General features: G+C 36.7%; 1 long non-coding RNA gene across 1 annotated transcript in view; it reads left to right on the top strand.

The window, feature by feature from the left end:
* The window catches only part of LOC131895356 (uncharacterized), a 40,861-nt gene extending 21,357 nt beyond the window's left edge, over window positions 1–19,504 (top strand). The window contains exons 2-4 of the long non-coding RNA XR_009375148.1: window positions 14,908–14,955; window positions 18,332–18,502; window positions 19,376–19,504. This is a non-coding gene — a long non-coding RNA (uncharacterized LOC131895356). The remainder of the gene's footprint in view (window positions 1–14,907; window positions 14,956–18,331; window positions 18,503–19,375) is intronic.
* Window positions 19,505–21,698: the final 2,194 nt, after the last annotated feature.

Below are 21,698 nucleotides of genomic sequence, written 5' to 3'. Positions count from 1 at the left end.
AGCTCAGTCACTAGGATGGGTGTGTGTCTGTGTGCAAGAGTCGTCACCCCCAGCATGACCTCTGCCTGCATGAGGGTGTTTCACTGGAGGTCACAGTTCTAGGCTTTGCATCTTTCCAGGATGTGCCTGACACAGAGATCAGAACTAATCCATTCCTTCTGAATGCTGTCTATAAAGCCCAAGCTCCTGATTTCTGCAACATAATCAGTTTGTTAATGTAGGGCACTAAATTTTGGGATTTTTTCCCTCCTCAGCAATAAGTTACTGGGGTAGCAAGTAACATAGGTTTACTGCCTTTCACCTCTTGAAAGAAACTCAAGCCAGTTTTAGATCAGTTGCATTATTTGAATCACTCGTTATATTTTAATCTTAGGGAAAAGGTGAAATAAGTTTACATTCAAGTCATTTGTTGGTTAAATTCAGAGTAAGAATTTAAATTTGAATTTCAATTGTGCATTTTTAATGCTCTCAAATGCCCAGATACTTTTATCTGTTTTTTCTTCTTAAATGCTCTGTACATCATTTTCATTTTCAAATTCTGAACTCTAAACATTGTGAATATACAAATGTTTTTTTTTCAGAATTGCTTGTTTGGCCACGTGGTTATACTTAAGTACTAAAGATTTAACAATATGGCTGATATTCCTAATGATTTTGAGTATGAAGGTCCTTGGCAAGTATGAATAACATTGTTTTCAACATCACTGTTGGAAGCTGTACCCCACTGATGTACACTTTTTAACAATAGAAGGTATTCATAATGATTATTCTTGGGATTTGATGTGAAAGAATCAAAAGCAATTATTTAAATAATTTTTAATCTAAAATAAAAATCATAATAAGAGAATGCTTGTGTGTGCACACACACATTAATATGTGGGTTTGTGTGTGTGTGTGTGTGTGTGTGTGTTGTGCGTGCACTTTGACACTCTATTATAGCAGCACATCTTAATCTGGTCATTCTCATGACTTAAAAATATTGAAAGAACTCAAGATTACAGTACCAGGAGTTTTAGTGCAACATGCTAGATTTTATTTGAGCATGTTAAGTATTTGATTAAAGATACAAGAACATTTTATTTTGATACATAAAATGGTAATTGCCCTCGAGGGACTCAAGTCTTCTAGTGCATTTACAGTTTTATATGATATATACTTTAATCTTTTAAACAGATACACATTTTAAAACTGCGAGAATTTTAAAAAATGACACATATATTTCAGTAAATGCGATAACGCTTTTTCAGATTTCTCACTACAAAATAGTAGCTGCTATATCATAAATCAAAAGCCAGCAAGATAAAGCAGAATTGTATATGAGAGACCTTAGATGTAAAGGGCAGGGGAAAAAACAAAAAAAAAATCAAGCAAACCTTCATTACTTCTTTTTGGCAGATAGGTCTCAAAGCAAGTCAAGTGGCAACAATAACATAGTTGTCCAAATGGCAAACGAGGCACAATTGATAGTTTTAGAAGAAGTAGAATGAGGTCTCTTTTTCTAAGCAATTCAGATGTGTAAAGATTTTGAAATTATAGTGTTCAACCAGTGGTTAGGATAAGCTTTGAAGACTCAAAAGGCACCAAGGGTCTTAAAACAGACTTTGTCTCAACAAGTTTATGGCTGACCAAATCAAAACTCACAGGTCTTTTATATTGAGGGAACAGTAAGGTTAAGTTGTGTGGGAATTTTTTCCCTAATATTATTAGTTACTTAATTTTCATGGGAAAGTAATAATTTGAGTTGAGTTATCTGGAAATAAGTTATTCTTAGGTACTTTCTAAAAGACCATATTTAACTTTAAAGGATGAAAGAAATACACTGCCAATGATTTTCAGGACCGTTGTGCTCTACCTAATGAAAACTTTAAATAACCAATGTGAATTTATCTGTATTTAGCTCATGACGTATATGAAATGAAAAACTTCATTATATGAGGGACCGAGACAGGTGCCAATCCTCACCCCCTGCATCTTGAAAGATGGGATAGTTTATCAGTTATTTAGTCATCCTTGTTACATGAGTCATTCTTCATGATGTTAATATGTAGAAGTAGAAACCACAGAAATTGAAGTCAGTACTGAAACCTAATAAGAAAAGAGCTATCCAGATCAAACCTCTGTGATTCTTATAAAAGCAACAGAAACATCTTCATATTATTTTTCATTTGGACCTTGGATAGCTCACTCTGTGATAATAATATTACCATTAATAACATCATTTATTATAATAATACACATGAAGCATGTTGACACTATTTTGACTGTTATACTACAGATACATTAATATATTAACATAGAATATTATTTATTTTTCTTTTATAGAATAAGTCATTATCATTTCTCTGCTGGTGGTATTATTTATTCTTTGCTGATTGACAAGAGATACACAGATTTCTTCTACTTAGCCATTAAAAAAAATTTTGGATCTATACGCACAGGTTTAGACAAAGCACATAAGGTTAGCAGAATTCTCTGTAGAATTTTTCTTTATAGTTTTTGGCACATGTTTATAAGTCCAGATATTTTTATTGGTTGAAATCTGTTGGCTCCCTCCATCACAAATTAATTTATGAAAGCTATGTTTATCTGTAGAGAGGAATGATCTACTGTGTACCCTATTTACAATATCAGTATCAGCCTTATATAATTAAGCATATGATTGCCAACTAATACTTGGTATACTGAGATAATTTTGCTTTTTAAATTAGTGCTTAGGTAATAATCTATCTTTATTCTGTCATAAATTGACCCCTGAAGTTGGAAGTGATGATGAACAAGGCTTGGGTCTCAGCAGTGATGCTTAATATGACCTCCTCAAGTCACACAGGTTCTCTGGTGTTTGTCTTTAAAGTGGGGTGATACCCATTCCGTGCTGCTCTTAACGTTTAGCAAGAAAATGTACATTGTGTGCTTAGTATAGCTCCTCAAACAAAGTAGCTCTCAATAAATATTAATTTTCTCCCAGTCCTTCACACTCCAGAAGTTGAATTACATGCACATATTATAGACAACATAATTAATGGCTGGTGCTGCGAGCATCTTAAAGTGTTAGTTACAGGAACATCTTCCACTCTATAAATGCCAGAGGATAACAACAGCATCTTTAAGGCAAATGTGCTCAAATAACTTGTGACAGCTATCTTACCACTCCGCAATAAATTATAATAACAGTAATTTCCCTATGAAATTGGAAGCCTTTTCATAAAAGAACAGTTCTTTTATCTTTAACCGAATATATCATAGTATATATTGGGCTCTCAACTTGAAAATAAAGACGTTCTTTGGTAGAAGTTGAAATTTATGATGTTGCTGCTTGCAGCACTGGAAAGCATTCTTCTTGAAAGAAATGTGACTGTGTTCTCAGTAGGCCTGACTACTACTCTCTACATGAAGAAGAACTACGGCATTTATGAGAAATGCCTCTGACATTTGGTTGTTGACATGCATGACCTCAGCGGCTGTCTAGTGATGTTAATAGTGCTTTCTTCCCTGTATTCGGTCCGTTTCCACATAAACAGTCTTCAGGAAGCTGCTTTGCGCTGTACTAATATTTCAAGTAACTAGATACTGCAGGTTACAAAGGGTCAAGAAAACATCTCCTGGGAGAAAAACACATCACAAATTAAATAGATCAAGACTTTTGGTCAGAACGGAGGTTCGGCAGACAGAAAGAACAATGGTCATTCAGAGCAAGTTTTGCATGGTGATATAGACCCAAGCTTTCAGCTTAAAAACGTTCCAATTCCATGTTATTTGTAGTTGACATTTCTTGCGTTGCATGAGAATATTATTTGACTGAACACATGACCACGAATGTGTACTTGCTTGGTAATAATAGCTTTCTTATTTTAGATCAGGGATATGTTTGTCATATACCTATTATGTGGGTGTTTATACAAATGCCATTATTAAAATGTGTCCCTAGCTAAACATGATCCCATAACAGATATATTTATGTTACTTGAGAATAGCAAAAACTGTGAATTATTTTTATCAATTTTTAATCAATTAAATTTAAACATCAATTCAAGCAATCTTTCTTGGTTTATTTTTTCTCTCCTTAGGACAGACTTTTTGAGTATTTGGTGAGTTTGATGTGTTACAATCAAGACACTGGATGAAAAACCTGGGACCCTGAAAAATAAGATTTATGCCTCTAAGGTTGACCCTACTGTTGACATTCGTCAGTCCTTGGAGTGTGTACAGGCTTCCCCATTTTTGCCAACACTCTGCACAAAAATCAAATGCTGTAGATTCCTTTCCTGTTCCCAGTCAAGTTTGTTTCTAATGAGTAGAGCCTTACCTGACTCCTAGGCCAGCAGCCCTTGTTACAGGGCAGCATCGCCAGGCATGGTGTTCTGTACATGTAATCAATTCTGGAATAAGCTAACTGATGATACAAGAGAACTGTTAAGGAAACAAAGCAATCACATACAAAGAATACAACTACAAGAATTATTTAGTATGTTATAGAAAGATCAAGAAGGGTTCTCCTAAGATGAAAATTATTTAAAAGAATAAGTCATCTTATTTTTAACTTTTAAAAACATTTTAAATTTTTGTATTTCTTATTTTATGTATATGGGTGTTTTTCAGATATGTATGTCTGTGTGCCACACACATGCCTGGTGTTTGAGGGAAGCCAGAATAGGGCATGAAGTCCCCTGGAAGTGGATATACAGATACGTGTTAGCCACTATATGGCACTAGAACTCAGACCAAAGTCCTCTAGTCCGGCTAGTGCTCTTAACTGCTAAGGAATCTCAATAGCCCCATTCCTTTTTTACATTTAGTATGGTCCTACAATTATCCTTTACTATTGTTAACACTCAAATTATTTTATGAATAAAATGAATTTAGTAATGGGACACTTGAGCTTAGATATATATCAATACCTAAAGATCTCATAAGTGAGAAAAATGTTCAGGGTACAAACTAATTTCTCTGTGTTTGGACATGTAAGCTAGGTGACCCTGGTAAAAAGACTAGCCATTCCTATGTTCAGGGTAAGCATCTCTCTCTCTCTCTCTCTCTCTCTCTCTCTCTCTCTCTCTCTCTCTCTCTCTCTCTCTCTCTCTCACACACACACACACACACACACACAATCTTCAAATCCAGTTGCAGGCTCTGTGAGATAACAATGTCCTTGTCACTCTATGAGGCTCAGAGACCATCAGGAGGAACCAAATGAGGGAACTTATCATTCAAAACTGAGCTACCACGGGTCCCTAAGAGCAGGAGACAAGCACAAATTAGGTAACCTGAATTTAACCTGTCACAGTTCCAGGGTAGGAGAGCCCTGTGAAGAAGTGGTTGAAAGAGGGTGGGCAGACTGGACACGGAAGGGCAAAAGTGAAGGCAGATAAAGGTGCGTCTGCCAGTGAAGGGTATTGTTGCACTGGGAAGGCCTTGCTGGTCAGAGGTTGCAGTCTATCAGGGCCTGGCAGCTTTTTCCAAAGCTCCAGGACATGGGGACTCCCTCCCCCACCTCAGGGAGACTTTCTGCTCTCTACCTGCCCTTATCTAAAGAATGTCCCTGGGCCTGGAGGACTGACCTTATCTGAAAGCTGTCTCTAAACCAGATTCCTGATTTATCTCTAGGGTGACCCTTGGCACAGTTCCCTGCTAGAAGCCTTCCCTACTGCACATAATGGTAGCTAAGACTTCTAACCGAGCAGGAGCTTTGCTATAGGAGCCTGCTGTGACGTATGAAGCCTTACAATAGGACCATGCACTGTGATGCAGATTAGGGTTTGTCCCCAGGCTCCCCCATCCTATTTATTTCCTATACTCTGGAATAAAGCTGAGCTGATTCGCTGAAGTCATTTCCTGGAGTGCTTTCTCTGTTACCTCCTGGAGTGCTTTCTCTGTTACCTCCACAGCCCTCCAAACACGGTTTCCTGTTTTTTCGCCCTCCACCTTTGTGGACCAATGCGCCAATGATCCAGAGGAAGAAGCAGAGCCACATGTAGTAACCCCAGATGTGAACTCTAATAGTCCCGAGCCTGAGGTCAGTGGGCGGGCCAATCTCTGCTGCCATTTTTTCTCCTCTTCACTTCTGTAGAGTCTGCAACTCTTGAACTCCAGCCGTATTGTTGACACTGAATCTTTCCAGCAGGGTGGTTAATGATTAGTGGGTTCTGGCAATATGGAGGCAGCTCCCATGTCTGTACAGCTCTCAGGAGTGTTTCCTCATTTCTTTCTTTCCTTCTTTCTAGATTTATTTATTTATTATGCATACAGCATTCTGTCTGCATGGATGCCTGCAGGCCAGAAGAGGGCGCCAGATCTCATTACAGATGGTTATGAGCCACCATGTGGTTACTGGGAATTGATCTCAGGACCTCTGGAAGAACATCCAGTGGTCTTAACCGCTGAGCCATCTCTCCAGTCTGTGTTTCCCCATTTCTAATCCACTTGAGAGACACCCTATAGTTAGAACATTAGCCAGCCAGCGTGCAGGCCATGCAGAGGCTCAGGAGGGATGGAAAACATGCCCGGTCCACAGACAACAAAGCTAAATGTGGCGAGCAGAAGGAACTTGTGCACATAGAAGGAACATACTAAGTATTTAAGTATTAAAGTGGAGACAGCTCTGATGGACACTATATGCTTGTTCACTGTAGGAGTCCTCAAGTTCAGCTGACCCATCCCTTGCCCTCCACCACCTGTGCATAAAATTATCAGGGTCTAATTTTGGATAAAGCTGTTTCAATATTTCATCTGCTTTTGTGTTTTCTTTTGTGGCTCCTTGTGAATCTCCTTTTTATTTTTACCATATTTTAGTAATGTTTATATCATATTAAACATTTTTATTTTTTATTCCTCTTGACAAATTCATCAAATGTTGTTTATACAATTTTTATTTCTGATTAATATTTTTTATGTTCCTTTCTGGTTTTCTATTTTTTCTCAGGTGTTCCTTTCTCTCTCTCTCTCTCTCTCTCTTTTTAACCTTTTTGTTCCACTATACTTTCATTCAGATTTTGACTTTACCATAAAAGCTTCTTTTGAAAAAGAAACTTTTACGTATTTAGTTTTTATTCTCCTTGTTATATGTTCATTTTGTTTTCTAACTTCCTCATTGTTGGGTAATGTTTCTTTTTTCCTTACTACTGCATTTTTAAATTTTTTTTTTAATGTTTTCATACTTCTTTCTTTCCCTCCATGAAGTTCTCTACTCTTCTTGTTTTTCTCCTGTGTGTTTGTTTTAATGTTTCTTTGTTTGTTTGCTGTTGATTTCTCTGCTTTCTTCCTTTAGCTCACTCATTTAATATTTGCACATTTAAATCCACAGAATATTGTATATTATTTTTTCCACTTTCTGTTTTAGGTCATTGGTGGTTCATTAGTGGACATCAATTGACTTCTAAATTTTTCTACATGTTCTGACTTGATATTTTTGGGGGTTATAACTGTTTATTTTCTCTCCTTTTACTGGTACCAAAGACCAATGCCTCAATAATAACCACACAGGGCTCCTCCCTTATTGAAGGACTACAAGCATTTAAAGACTACTGAGAGAGAGGGGTAATTGGTCATCCCCACAGATTAAAACCTTATTTGGTTACAATAACAATTTGTCAGCCCCAATAACATGTATGACTGAGCAACATTAAACCTATTCAGCAGATTGTGTTTACATACTTATTTGTGTTTGTATGTAACAATAATTAACTTAAAAGAGGCCACAATTTTGTGGAGTGGGAGAGACATAGGAAACATTGAAGAAAATAAATGAGGGTAATGATGTAACTACAGGACATGCATGGGAAAATTAAAAATATATTAAATTAAAAAGATATCCAAATAAAAATGGAGGAGATATCCAAAACAACATATGAAAAAAAAAATCACATGACAGGGACACAAAGATGTGAAAATGAATGTGACCTGACTTCTACAAACATTTCTAACTAGTCAACAACTGAATTCAAAGATAGCAAGAGAAGCAAAATATTGGATGATGATCCAAAGGTGTACTGTTAAAATTATCAGTGATTTCAAAGAAGGTAAAAACCAAGCAACTGAGTTCAATCCAGAGCATTGAGGGTAAAGTTAGCAGATAGAGGGAAAAAAAATAAGAAAACTGAATGAGAAAATTAACAATGTGAGTGGAAAAGTCAGTAGCACAGAAGAAAAATTTATCTAGGAAATTGAAATTTAGAAGAAGAAAAAAAAAAACCACCCTGTAATTAGAGGAATGAAAAAACAACCACAATGGGAGTTTAGCCAATGGACCCAAGACCAAACAGAAGGAAAAATATCTGGAATAGAGGAGAAAGTCAAGGAAATACTACATTCAGCTATCAGTCAGACTAAACAAAGAACTGAACACCAGTAACAACAAAAAATCTTCAAAATATCTTCATAACTATGCTGAAAGTATAAATACATTCTATTTTTTAATTTTATAAAAAAATGGAATGAAATCAAAGCAATATTCATGTGGAGGCATGGCTGAGAAGTGACGAGAGTTATTCCCACCACCTACCATCTAACATTATGGGGTCAGTTTAGTGGCTAAGACAATTCTGTTTATTAGCCTGACCTCTGCAAAAATGTATCCTAAGGAATGAAAGCAAGTAAACAGGAGTCTGACAACTAGCAGTAAAGCTGTTGCACCATGTGAGGTTTTATTACAAGAGTTTATTAAAAACAGAAGAGATTCACTCATTCATGGACTTTGAAAATACATTTTCAATATCCACCCCAAAATAATGAGGACTGGAAAGCGTCTGAGTGCTCTCAGCACAGCCAACAGTATGTACTAACCATTTTGCCCCAAGGTTATGTTAATGCTTCTGTTCCTGGCAGTTACATGAATAATGACATATGGACTAAATGAAGTCACATAGAATATCATATTGATCCATTTCTTTGATGTTATGGCAGAAAAACAGTGAATTCAGTCACTTCAGACATTTTGTGCCAAGGAAAATGGCATCACTACTAAGTTGTCAGAAATGTAGAGCACCAGGTGAGAGTGGGATTGTTTGGACACAGGGAAAGCAGGAGGAAAATGCCTATGAAGGCTAAACAAACTTGGGCACCTCTGGGTATTTCTTCACTTGGTGAATAGGCACATTTAGACACATGAACTGAGAGGGTGTGGTTTTCAATGAATGAGACCTGTTAGGAGTAAAGGATTGTGTTACATTGCTAAATAAGCCATTGCAACCAGAGGAAATGACCTAGAGTGAGGCTGAGTATTAATTGCATTTCCAAGTATGACTCCAGTGATGGGGAATGAGCCCTATCTCCCTAACTGACAGCTGTACAATACATTTTCTATAAGAGATGCAGTGGCCAATAGTGATGATAGAGTGATGAGTTTCTCATACTAATGCCAAATACAGGAGTCTATGGTAGTGAACGCCCCGACTCTCCTTGAGGTGAGTCTGTGTCTACTCAGGTCCTGATGACACCCCACCCTCACTCCGTGCTGCTTCTCTGGGGTAGCACATTTCTGGGATGCATTCAGCTGAGGACAAAACATGTTGTGAACCAATGCCATCTGAGATGTCCACTTGTGCTCTTTTTTTCTTTATTAAGAAATTTTTTATTCATTTTACATACCAACCACAGATCCCCATCTCTTTCCTCCTCCAACCTCCTCAGCCTTCCTACCCAATCCATCCCCTATTCCCTCCTCCAGAAAAAATAAGGCCTCCCATGGAGAGTCAGCAAAGCCTAATACATTCGGTTGAGGAAAGTCCAAGCCCTGCCCCCTGAATTAAGGCTGTGCAAGTTGTCCCACCATAGGTAATGGGCTCCAAAAAGCTACCTCATGCATCAAGGTTGGATCCTGATCCTACTACCAATGGGCTCCTTAAGCAGACCAATGTACACAACTGTCTTGCTTATGCAGAGTACCTTAACTGTCATCATAGAGCCTTCATGCAGTAAAAGATGGAAGTAATGCAGAGATCCACAGCCAAGCTCCAGGAGTCCAGTCAAAGAGAGGGAAGAGGGATTCTATGAGCAAGGTGTGGTGATATTTTATTTGTGCTGAAATGTGATATTTTATTTGTATGTTAATAAATGAAGTTTGCCTGGAGATCAGAGGTCCTAGCGAGCCATAAACAGAAATCAGGCGGTGGTAGCACATGCCCTTAATCCGATCACATGGCAGGCAGAGTCTCTGTGTTATCAAGGACACAACCAAGCATGGTGACACACGCCTTTAATCTCAGTACCAACCATAGAGACCTGGAGGTCTGTATAGACAGGCAGTGACGAGGAAGTCATGTGGCTAGGCTTAGAGCCAATGAGAAGGCAGAACAGGAAGGCTATAAAAGCACATGCTAGACAGGAAGAAGCTCTCTCTTGGGAAGCTACAGCTAGGTGGTAAGCTAAGGTTAGTCAGTGGCTATTCGCTATTTCTCTGATCTCTTCAGCTATTATCCCTGTATTTGCTCTGTGTTTCTTATTTAATAAGACTGTTTGAAATTTGTCTACAGCAAGGGGCATCAAGATCATGAGGGGGAAATCTACAGAGACAACCAAACCAACCTAGTTGGAACTTATGAACTTTAGACCAAGAGCTGTGGAGCCTCCATGGCACTGGACTAGGCCCTTTGTGCTCTTAAGAGGCATCTCAAATGAGAAATGTTTCCTTAAGATTTTTCATTAGTGCAGCAAAGAACTTCTTAGCCTGTTTGCTGGAACCCGAGGTTCTTTCTACTCAACTGTCATTGTTCTTCTTTCCTTTCACAATGCGTGTGCTTTGTGGTCTGAAGACCCACCCCACCTACTTTTGCTCATTTACCACTCATCAGAGTTTCTCCCGAATACATGTTCACATCAGATATTTGTGGGTATTGGCTCCTTTGGTGACTCAAGACGATATAAGGGTCATCATTCTCCCTTATGTAATATGTAGTTTATTCCAATTTCGTATTTACCAGAATATATTACAATGCGTTTGTTCACATGTTTCCCTTATAGACTGTGTTATTATTCTGTGGTAAAATGAAAAAGGGTCTGTATCACAATGCCTTAAGTAGTCAGTGAGAAATATCCTGAAAATGATTTTATTAATTTTATGTACATATATTAAATTCAATATGCTATATATAATCCAGAATTATTACCTAGATTTATAATTATTTTTCTTGTTAAATATTTTACATATTTTTAAAATTTTATGTGTATGGGTTTTTTGCCTGCATATTACTTTACCCACTACTTGCATGTAGTGCCCATGGAGTCCAGAAGAAGGAATCAGACCTTTGGGAGCTGTAGTTATAGAGAGTGGTTACCTGCCATGTGGGTGCAAGGAATCAAACATTCCTAGCAAAAGAGCAGTCTGTGCTCCTAAGTTCTGAACCATCTTTCCAGCTCCAGCATTATAATTATTAATAAATCATTTTCAGTAACCAGTACTATGTTGTGAATCATTAGGGATAATGGCAGTCTCACTCCTCTTTGAATTCTCAGCACACACATCCACAGTCTAGCAATTAAACAAATGTTAATTACTGATTTTTCTTTATTTTTAAATAAAGAAAGGATTTCCAAGTATCTCAGAAAAATAGGTGTAGTGCATTAGTTAATTATAACCATAATGGACTAAGCTATTCTCCTTAAGTATGCCAAATTCAGTGAGTTTTAGACAATCCTGCCTCCACTAATACCTTAGGAAAAAAAATCCATGAGAAGGTAAGTATCACTAATTGACTGGAATAGTGTTAAAAGTATAATGATGGGTCATAAAATATATCCTATGGTTATTGGATAGTCTAGAGGACTGTTGTAGCTAAAGGAAGTTATTTAGTATTGATTTAGTTCATTTACCATGTCCACAGTAAGACTCTTCTAAATGCAAATCACTAGATTAGATGATGTAATAATTTTTTATTTTAGCACATATTTTCCATTATTGATATTCCTTAATATATGTAATGTATTGATACTCCTTAATAATTATTTATTTACAATAATTTTTATTTAATTTTTTTACATTCTCTACATACTAAGAGTGTATCACTTTATCTGTTGAACACTATTCTCCCACTGCTGTCTCTACGGATTTTCCTTTTTGTACAGAATGCATAAGACCAAAAGAGCAATTAGAACAAAGCAAACCAAAGGCATCCAAAGCTGTTTCGTTTGCATAAAATCATAACAGATGCCTGCTGTGGGATGTATGGCAAATGTGTTGCTAATTAATCAATAAAACACTGATTGGCCGTTGGCTAGGCAGGAAGTATAGGCGGGGCAAGGAGGAGAATAAAGCTGGGAAGTGGAAGGCTGAGTTAGAGAGACACTGCCAGCCGCCATGATGACAAACAGCATGTGAAGATCCTGGTAAGCCACAAGCCATGTGGCAAGGAATAGGTTTATGGAAATGAATTAATTTAAACTGTAAGAACAGTTAGCAAGAAGCCTGCCACGGCCATACAGTTTGTAACCAATATAAGTCTCTGTGTTTACTTGGTCGGGTCTGAGTGGCTATGGGACTGGCAGGTGAGAGAGATTTGCCCTGACTGTGGGCCAGGCAGGAAAACTCTAGCTACAGATGCCAATATATTATTTCCAATAAAATACTTCATTGTTCTTAGTGTCACAATTAAATTCTTTGCCTTTTTAATTTTAACTATCTATACTCTGTCACTGACAAATTATTGTTGGAACAGTCAATAATCTAATAAAACTTCTCTTCCAAAGATCAAAAAAAGCTCTCAGTGTCACTCTCAGTTGGAGATGAAAATCCCCCACTGTAGAACCCCTGACAAAGTGGCATGTGATCTTTGAAGTAAGAGGGGGCGGGGATCAAGTGTATGAAGAATATCCCAACATGAAGCAAGCATTCGGTGGGTAAAATAAATCAAATTAAATAGAATGCTAAATATTTAATTAGCGAAAGCAGCAATTGGAGCTAAGCTCAACCATCATTGTCGTGAAATGAATTCAGTCCTTGCCAGCTACCCATTTCAACAGGGGGACAGCAGCAAGCCCTTTGGAGCCAGGTGTATTCCTTTGATAACAAGGACTAGTGACAGTAGGAGTGTCCAGTTAAGAGATGTCATCCAGCAACTGCCTTTCCATTACTTAGATTTTAATGTTTCTCAGCTTTGCGTCTCCTCATGACTCCAGCTTGAGTTCAATACTCCTCTCTGTAGGGAAGAATCCATTATCTTCCTAACCTGTCTGCTTGCCTCCAGATTTTCCCTCATGGAATATGTTTGATGATTTCATACAAGCTGACTTTATAAATTTGATAATGTTACTTCTTTTCCACATATCTAGTATCACTGAGTAAAATAAAGTCTGATTTCCACACTATAGTATTCGAAAGCTTCGTGATTCCCTTTAAGTTTACATTTTTTAAAAATCTTTATTTCAACTCATCTCCTTCAACACCTTGACATGATGTGCTTGGTGTTTCTCTAAAGATTTTCATTTATTCCTTCTTGCCTTTGGTTAATCTGTTTCATATTCCTGAATATGACTTCTTATTTGGTGACAGTTGAATTGCACATTACTTATGCTTCATTTGAAGCTGGAAATCCCAGCAAGTGTGACTAACTGTACCAAAATTAAATAGGCTCTAGTTACAACTACTGGTGAAATTCTCAAATGATTCCGATTGAATCCAATTGTCTAGTTCAGCACCTGTGGTAGAATAAAAGTGAAAATAAATATGCTTTGAATTTGATTGAATTGGGGAGGAGTTTTGGTTTTTCACCACTTGTAGTTTGTACCATTTGAACACATGATTAATAACTATGTAGCTTTATCAATCTGAAGTACAGACTGAGTTAGGCCCACCATAGGGTCAGGTTATCCAGAGAGAAAGACTATGTGGAGATAGGATTTCCTGGACTGGATCTGGTAGAGTTCGTGACTAGACAGAGCCACATCAGACTTTTGAAGGCTTTTAAATAACATAATTTCTTATTTGAAGGAAGATATTGATGCAAACATACCCTGAAATAAGTAGAGATATGAAGGAAATAGAAATCATAGAGACACAAATATTGTGGTTTAATATGTCCAGAAACAGAGTCATCTTGGAGAATCGTGGAATCAGACAAAGCAGGGGATGGGTTCCAAAACTGAGATTTATAGTCTGGAATGATGGGTGATAAAATGTGTGTCTGTGAATGAGCAAACAAAACGTGTTCTCCTTATAAATCTGATAGGTGTAGAGAGAAACAAGTGCTTTATCTGTGTCTGTGCTGTATCCCCCAGGGCTTAAAGTTCCCTGAAATCTGTTGGGATGTTTTCTTTAAGAGAAAGAATCGTGATGAATTATGATGATTCATCTGACCAAATAGCAGAGAAACATATATGGAATAAAAGTTTCATTATTTTTTTCCTGTGAAAGAAAACTGTTTTTAAAAACCTAAATAATTAGGATGATTTTTCTGGATGCTTTTTTTGATCTTATAAAAAGAATGATTTTTTTGTTATAATAAAGTAGAAAACATCAGTGAACTGAGTAAATTTATATTTTAGAGAGCAACTTCTAAGGAGGTAAATTCAGTGCCTCATTTTTGAGAAGATAAATTCTTCTAGATAAGAAAAAATTGCCTTCTCTTGATAGCTAGTGCCAGAGTTTGTTTGAGTAATGCCTCTTTTTCTGTGATGTATCAAACATTATTTTTAATTTAATGTAGGCATTGGTAAGCTATGGGCCACCCAACAAATCCAGCTCACTGGTGTAGTAACATTTATGGGAACATACCTATGTTAATTCATTTGCTTATCATGCATGGGTGTTTTTTATTGGACAATGACAGAGTTAGATACTACAGTAGTGATCATATGGGTTTCGGAGCTTCAATTATTTCCTATCTGGCTTTGCCAACCTCTGGTGTAACCCCCAGTCTCTCTTGAGGTAAATCACCTTATACTGTTTCCTCAGTCATCCTCACTTTATTTTTCTTGTATCTCCAGTCTCCAGGACTACTCATGATTCGTGGACAGAAGTTTCACCATGAAAAGGTGAAAGAGCATTTGGCCTTTCAGCAACGATTCCTGCTTATATCAAGTATTTTTCATTGTTAATACAAAAGTATTAGATTGTAGAAAGGAGATTCTCCCCTATACTTTTCTTAAGAGCCATTACTAAGATGCAACCTACACCCTAAGTTGGATATGATTTCAGGTGGTTTTATTCTAAGCCCGTGTATACAGGCAGTCCTGAGAATAATAGATAACCTGGGGTTTCTTGCAAAGAACGGCTTCAGAGCTTTTGTGAGTAGTCTGAAAATAAAGGCAAACACGTCCAGTAATCTTGTATTGATTTCTGATCCAATTTACGACCATAACTGGCAACCCCCAAATCTCATCTTTTTGTGGAAGTTTTGACTGAGAGTACCTGTTGAAGGTTTCTTTGCCCTCTTTGTTGATAATAGTCAGAATGTGTCTAGATCACTACAATGATACAATAACTAAAAATGGTAGGTCAAGGAAAGCAATTTTATGTCTCCCAAATGGAAAAACTAACACAAATGAACATGCCAATGTGGATGGGAGAAATTTCACAAGTCCCCACTTCTAGAAGAAGAGCTACAGTCAATCAGTGGCTACTGAGAGAGGTGTAATTAGTTTTCTCAGAGAATGAACCTCCTAATAGGTTATTCAATCCCACATGATCAACCCTAAACACATGTACATATGTGCATACATGACCATAATAACTATGGAATAAGAGTTCATGGATTTAAGAGGGAGTGGTGGGGGATACAGGATGTATTAGAGCAGGTAGAAGGAGGTAGAAAATTATGTAAACAGAGTACTCATGTAGCAAATTAAAAATATATAAAATGAAATATAGGAACATGTAATGCATTTGTATTGTCTAAATTTTAGTTTGGAACCATTCTGAATTTTAGACTTTCAGGGTTGTTGTAACAGGCAATGTAGTGACTTTCCAGTTCCAGCAGATGGCATCAACCTATCAAGGGTGACAGGGACAGTGCTGTGGTGACATCAACCCACCAAGGTGACTGGGACAGTGCTGTTCATACTCACATGACCTTTGACCTTGACTTTTCACTTCACTTATTCCGTAAGTGTTTATGTGAAAGGAAAATTCGAAAGCATTTTTTCAACTTTGCTTCAGATATAATATCCACTGAGTTACAAAAAGAAAAATCTCAAATGAATTTGAATCTCTGTTCTTCTAAAGGTCTCAAAGTTCAAGTATGCAATTGGATCTAAGTCAAAATCCCTAGTCTTCCTTGACCTAGAAACTTAACCTTGAAGTCTTTCAGGGAATATTGACCTTGTGCTCCAGAAATTTCTGACATTTAAACTTTAGAGCTATAATCAAATGTATTGTATGTATTATGCAGATAGTCATTTTCTTGGTTTTTTCTTTTTTAATTCGTCAAGAAAAATTGTAGAAATATAACATGTTAAGCCTTTATATTTTTCCTTTTGTTTATAAAAAGAATTGAATCTTATTTAGATATAGAAATGATACAGATAAAATGATTAGGCTCTTTAAATTGTTCCTCTATGGATATCAAAATTACTTTTTAAAATACATTATTATAGTAATGAACTAAAATGTATTTGAGTACATAGTTCTCATGGGATGAAGAGGATGATTAGACTGGTTTATTAATAATAAATGAAAGGATCAAGTGAATAAAATGATTGAATTCCACATGCACTTATTAATGAATCTTCATATTACACACTTACTAATGAATGCTAAATAGTTATGTAATTAGAGAAAACATGAGTGAGACTATTCTATGTATCATTAGAACATCAGGCATTATGTCATGTTGCTGCAAGTGGATTTATATTCTGATCTTTGTAAAAGACCACCTTATGAACATTTTTACAATTAAACACAAAGGAAGTTGCTTAGTCCTCAACTCCTAGGACTAGTGATCTCTGCAGAGTTTCTTGTAATATGATAAATAATGAGCTACCACTGCAATAAAAGGCAGCCTCAAGCAGTTTGCTCAAGTCTGCCGTTTACTGGCACGGTGACATAGTATAAGCCATTTAATATCCCTAGATGTAGAATGGGAATTTACTCCCCAGTGTTACTCCACTGCAGTGTTAAGAGAATTAATTAGACAATGAATCTGAAGGCTCCTAGGCTCCTTAAAGAGAGACACAACTGCAATGCATTATTTGCCTGTGAAAGAAAGCAATGAGAAAGCCTCTTTTCCTACTAATCAAAATTATTCCTACCGAGAGAGTAAATGCTAGCAAGTAAATTAAGACTATTTTTTGATAGAGTTTCTAGTCTCACATATCCTAGGGCGGCAAGCAGGAAGAGCAAACACATCTCTCAGACAATTTAAATATATTTCACCCATTAAGAAAATGGGGCCACCTCAAAGGCATAGTGGGAAAGATTTCATAAAGTCGTTAAAGCACAAACTTTGAAATAGTTGGGGCAGACTGGAATGAAAGACATGTGTGCAATGGAAAGAAACAGTGGCAATTCAAATGAAACTTTTTTTGTCTTCCGTATCCACTGCTGTTAGAGTGTTATAATGAAAGATCATACTATATGGTGTGGGGCACAAAGCATATGTTGTAAAATTTAGTATAAAATGGATTCTTGTGAGAGTTCAGATGGATCCAGGCATCCTATGGTAGAAATGGATTGACAATAATATCACCCATAGCAGCCCTCTAATTTGTCTATTTTCTTACAGATTGTGACCTCATATCACAATTATTATTTTGAAAATTATTATTTATTGCAGACAGTTCCACACCAGATACAGGATTCCTTTAAGCTGAGTTAATTCCTTGCATGGTTATTGTCCAGGCCAAGAGAAATTGAAAGCCACAGTGTCTTTGGTCCAAGGATGACCACTGCATTTGGAGCATCACTGAAAATGATGAGGATGCTTGAACTTTGTAATTAAGGATGGCTTCCCACTCAGACTTGAACTGAATTTAAATATGCTTTGGTGGTGGTCAGTATATTACCTGGTAGAATTGGAAGCATTCATCAATCTTTTCATCCTGTCTTCTCAGGGTCCATATATGAGTAGCTTAGCCTTGAGAGTCAGAAAAATATCATTTTTTTCCTTGAATAAATAAATAAAACCGGGAAACACAGAGTTCCTACACATCTGGTGGAAGAAGAAAATAAAAATCCTTCCAACAACCACAAAAATTACTTAGGATGTGAAATCATGTTTCAAGCAGGATTTCCAAGTACATCTCATAAAGCCAACTTATTTCAGCTTTACAATATAGGTAGTTTATGAAAATGTCTAATAACATTTTAAACAGTTGAGTTTTAAATGACCTAGTATTATGCAAATTTCTATTGATCATCTGGTGTGGTGTTTACTACTGATTGTCAACTTGAGAGGGCCTCTCGTCTCCTCAGTGACAAAGTTCTGGGCATGTCTGGAAGAAGCTTTTAAATTGGATTGAGGTGGGAAGACGCCCCCCCCCCCTTGAATGTGGGAATCACTCTTCCATGGGATGAGGTCCTAAAAGGAATAAAATGGAGAAGTGAATCAGTATTCAACCTTCACATCTCGATGGCAGACGTAAGGTACATAGATGATTGATGCTTTTGGCACCTTCTCCACCGTAATGAATTATATTCCTTCAATTTATAAGTCACAATAAACCCTTCCTTCTCTAAGTTGCCAGATATTTTTGCCACAGCAATGAAAAAGTCACTGACCCCTGGTGTGTGAATGTGAAGTATCAGCAATCCTATGTCAACCTCTGTTTATAATATTTAAGCCAACACTGCAGTTAAGCAAGACTCTACTTTGATTCTTATTGCTAGATTGTCATAGCTATTAAGTTATAGGCCATAATCAAATTATTTTATTCCAATATGGAAATTACTTTTTTTCTTAGGAAAAAATAACTAATTCATATTGAAAGGCACAGTGAGTGTATTCCAAGAAAAAAAGAGATTATATGTTTTTCAAATATTTTAGTAATATCATAGTATTTGTCAATTGCTTATTTTGATTCTAATGGCAATATAATTAATTACCTAACCAGGTGCCAGATATTTAATTGTAAGTACACTTTAAAAATTGACTGCATATTGTAACTTTTCTTGTACCGAATATAATTTCTAGTTAAATAAGTATTTGTTCAGTACTTAGATTTTTTTAAGTTTGTTAGAAAGTAATCATTGAAACAGAGAATGGTGTTAATTTAATTATGTCACATTTATTTTATAGGAAATATTTTTTCTTGTTTTCTTCCCTGTTGATCAAAGCACTTGGAGAAATTAGGGGAATAAAGAACATGTTTATCTTAAATGGTAATTTCAAATGAAGGGTGATTTTATGAAACGATGGATCGATGTTATTACAAGGTTATCCGCTATCCTCAAATGAAGCGCTGCCTTTGAAAATCTTTGTTTTAATGCCATTAGAAACAGGTACTTTCTTCTTTTCAGGACAGGATGAGATCACTTTGAAAAATCCACCACGAGGTGGCAGTAAAGAGAAATCTATGGCATCTTATCTTGGAGAGTTTATGGGAAAGGTTACAAGTCCGGCTCCTTTGAAGAATTACAAACGCACCTGACATGTGAGTGGCCAAATCCGTATATAAAAGTTGATGTACACTGTAATTAAAAATGATAATTATCCATACGGGGACAGCAGCAGCAGGCTATGAAACAGAATGTTCGGGAGCTGAGCCAGACATCTTCAGGGCCCTTCTTGAATGGGAAACGGGTGCTAACCACAGTGATTCTGTGTCGCAATAACCTCGTCTTCTCCTGCCCAGCTAGCAGTGGTTTTGTGTCCAGTAATGAAAATTAAATATCCGAATCATTTAGCGTGAGGTGCCTCCAGGATTCCATAGACGTGATCAGGGCTGAGGAAAGTTTACCCTTTGAAGCCAGACAGTTCAAGTAATGGCTCCCGAGTTGTCTCGCAGACGTTCCCCAGAGCAGCTTTGGGTGGGGCTCACCGGTGTGAATCCGGAACAACCAAACACAAACTCTTGGTTGGCCTCAAAGAAACGAGAGAAAAGTAGGACACAATGGCAGAGGAGAAACATTTTCAGGAATTTCTCCAACAACAACTCCCCCACCCCCAAATTCTTACCTATATATATACTTAGAAGTATCCAAGGTGCTCAGATGGGTAAGAAACAGTTTACAACTTATATGTTTATGTTAATTAATACACCTTAGTTTAGTTTGTTAATGGTTTAGAACATGTTAAAATGACATGCTGTGAACAATGTTTATTAAAGGGGCTGTCACTCATCAAAAACATCCAAACGTGTATCATTTTTTCAGATAGTTAAAATTAATCAATAGTTTAAATGATAAGTTTTTAATATCAATTATGTGTGCAGAATTAATAACCTTACTTATTAGTTCTAGAAAAATGCCTATACTAGTAGGTATTCAAATACATGTCATCTTACTGATAAACTTATCATTGAGGATTTGCCAAAATCCCTACACATACTCTTGCCTAATCATCTGGTTTTTGTGGTAATGAGAAAAAAATCTCAACCTAAACTTTCTTATTCTTATAAACTTTACAAAGGACACAGAGAGATACCAACTTTAACCCACTTGACTCCATAGTCAGAGTTATTGCACAAATCTTATATGATACGGTCAAAATTCAGGGATCATGACAATTCATCTTTTCTTTTAGGTAAGCTAAACTTCTTGAGCCAAGCCAAGCTCTTGTAGTTTAAGGTAGAGAGACCAAATGATTTCTTCACATTTCTTGATTAAAAAGCATACTGACCAAGTTCTAAACTTGAAGGCTTTTGTTGTTGTTGTTGCTATGGTTTTAGCATTGTTGGACCCAGACTTCATGCATGCTTAAGCAAGCACTCCACCAATGAGCTGTGTCCTTAGCTCCCTCCAAAATTAATTTTAAACTTTGCTCCTGAAAAGCAGCATGAACAACAGTTATTTGAAAAGCAGAGGTCACACATTCCCTGCCCCCTTTAGGCCTTCATATGTGAAATTCCTGCAAAAAAAAAGTGTATGCTCAAGCTTGGTTTGCATATTTATGGATAGTGGAAGGATTTAGTGAGGCAATTCATTGATTGGGTGACCAGAAAACATTGCAAGAGTGTGTATCTACAGGTAATTTCTGTTACTAGTTTAATAACTCTCATCACATGTTGTGAATATTTTAAAAACATACACTTGGAATTCTAATTTGCAAATTGAATGAAAGAGTAGAAATAACAAATGTCAAATTTTTACATCACATTAGCAACTGAGAACTTCTCTGAATAATTAGTTGTTTAATGTGTGCAAAGGGAAACTGTAATACACGTATGTTCAATATTTACTTAAACAATGTCTGCTCCAATTGATGAATTCCTTTTTATATACAATCATTTTATCTTCCTGTCAGTTGTTTCTCTCTCTTCTCATTTAACATTTATAGAAATGGCCTTCTGTTAGTATAATTATGAAGACAGGTTTTATACAAATGTGGGTTCTGTTAACCGTCAGATTGGTGAAGTTCTCCATAGAAATTCTCAACCAGGGGTGATTGCATCACACAGGGAAGTTTAAGCAAGCTCTGAATTTGCTGTTGGTTGTTGTGGTTTAGAAAGGGATTGCTTCTGGTGTGTGGTGAGGGAAATCTAGAAATGTACAATATCTTACAGGACCCACTCTGACAATAAAGAAAATTTCTTACCCTTACCTTCAAATAAAAATACCCACAGTTACTAGGCCCCGGGTGGATCTCTGGGAGTCCAGTTAGTGAGAATGAGGAGGGTTTATA

The sequence above is a fragment of the Peromyscus eremicus genome, chromosome 18, assembly GCF_949786415.1.
Source record: "Peromyscus eremicus chromosome 18, PerEre_H2_v1, whole genome shotgun sequence".
Lineage (NCBI taxonomy): Eukaryota > Metazoa > Chordata > Mammalia > Rodentia > Cricetidae > Peromyscus > Peromyscus eremicus.
The sequence above is the reverse complement of the archived record's forward strand: the minus strand, read 5'-3'. Positions and strand labels throughout refer to the sequence as shown.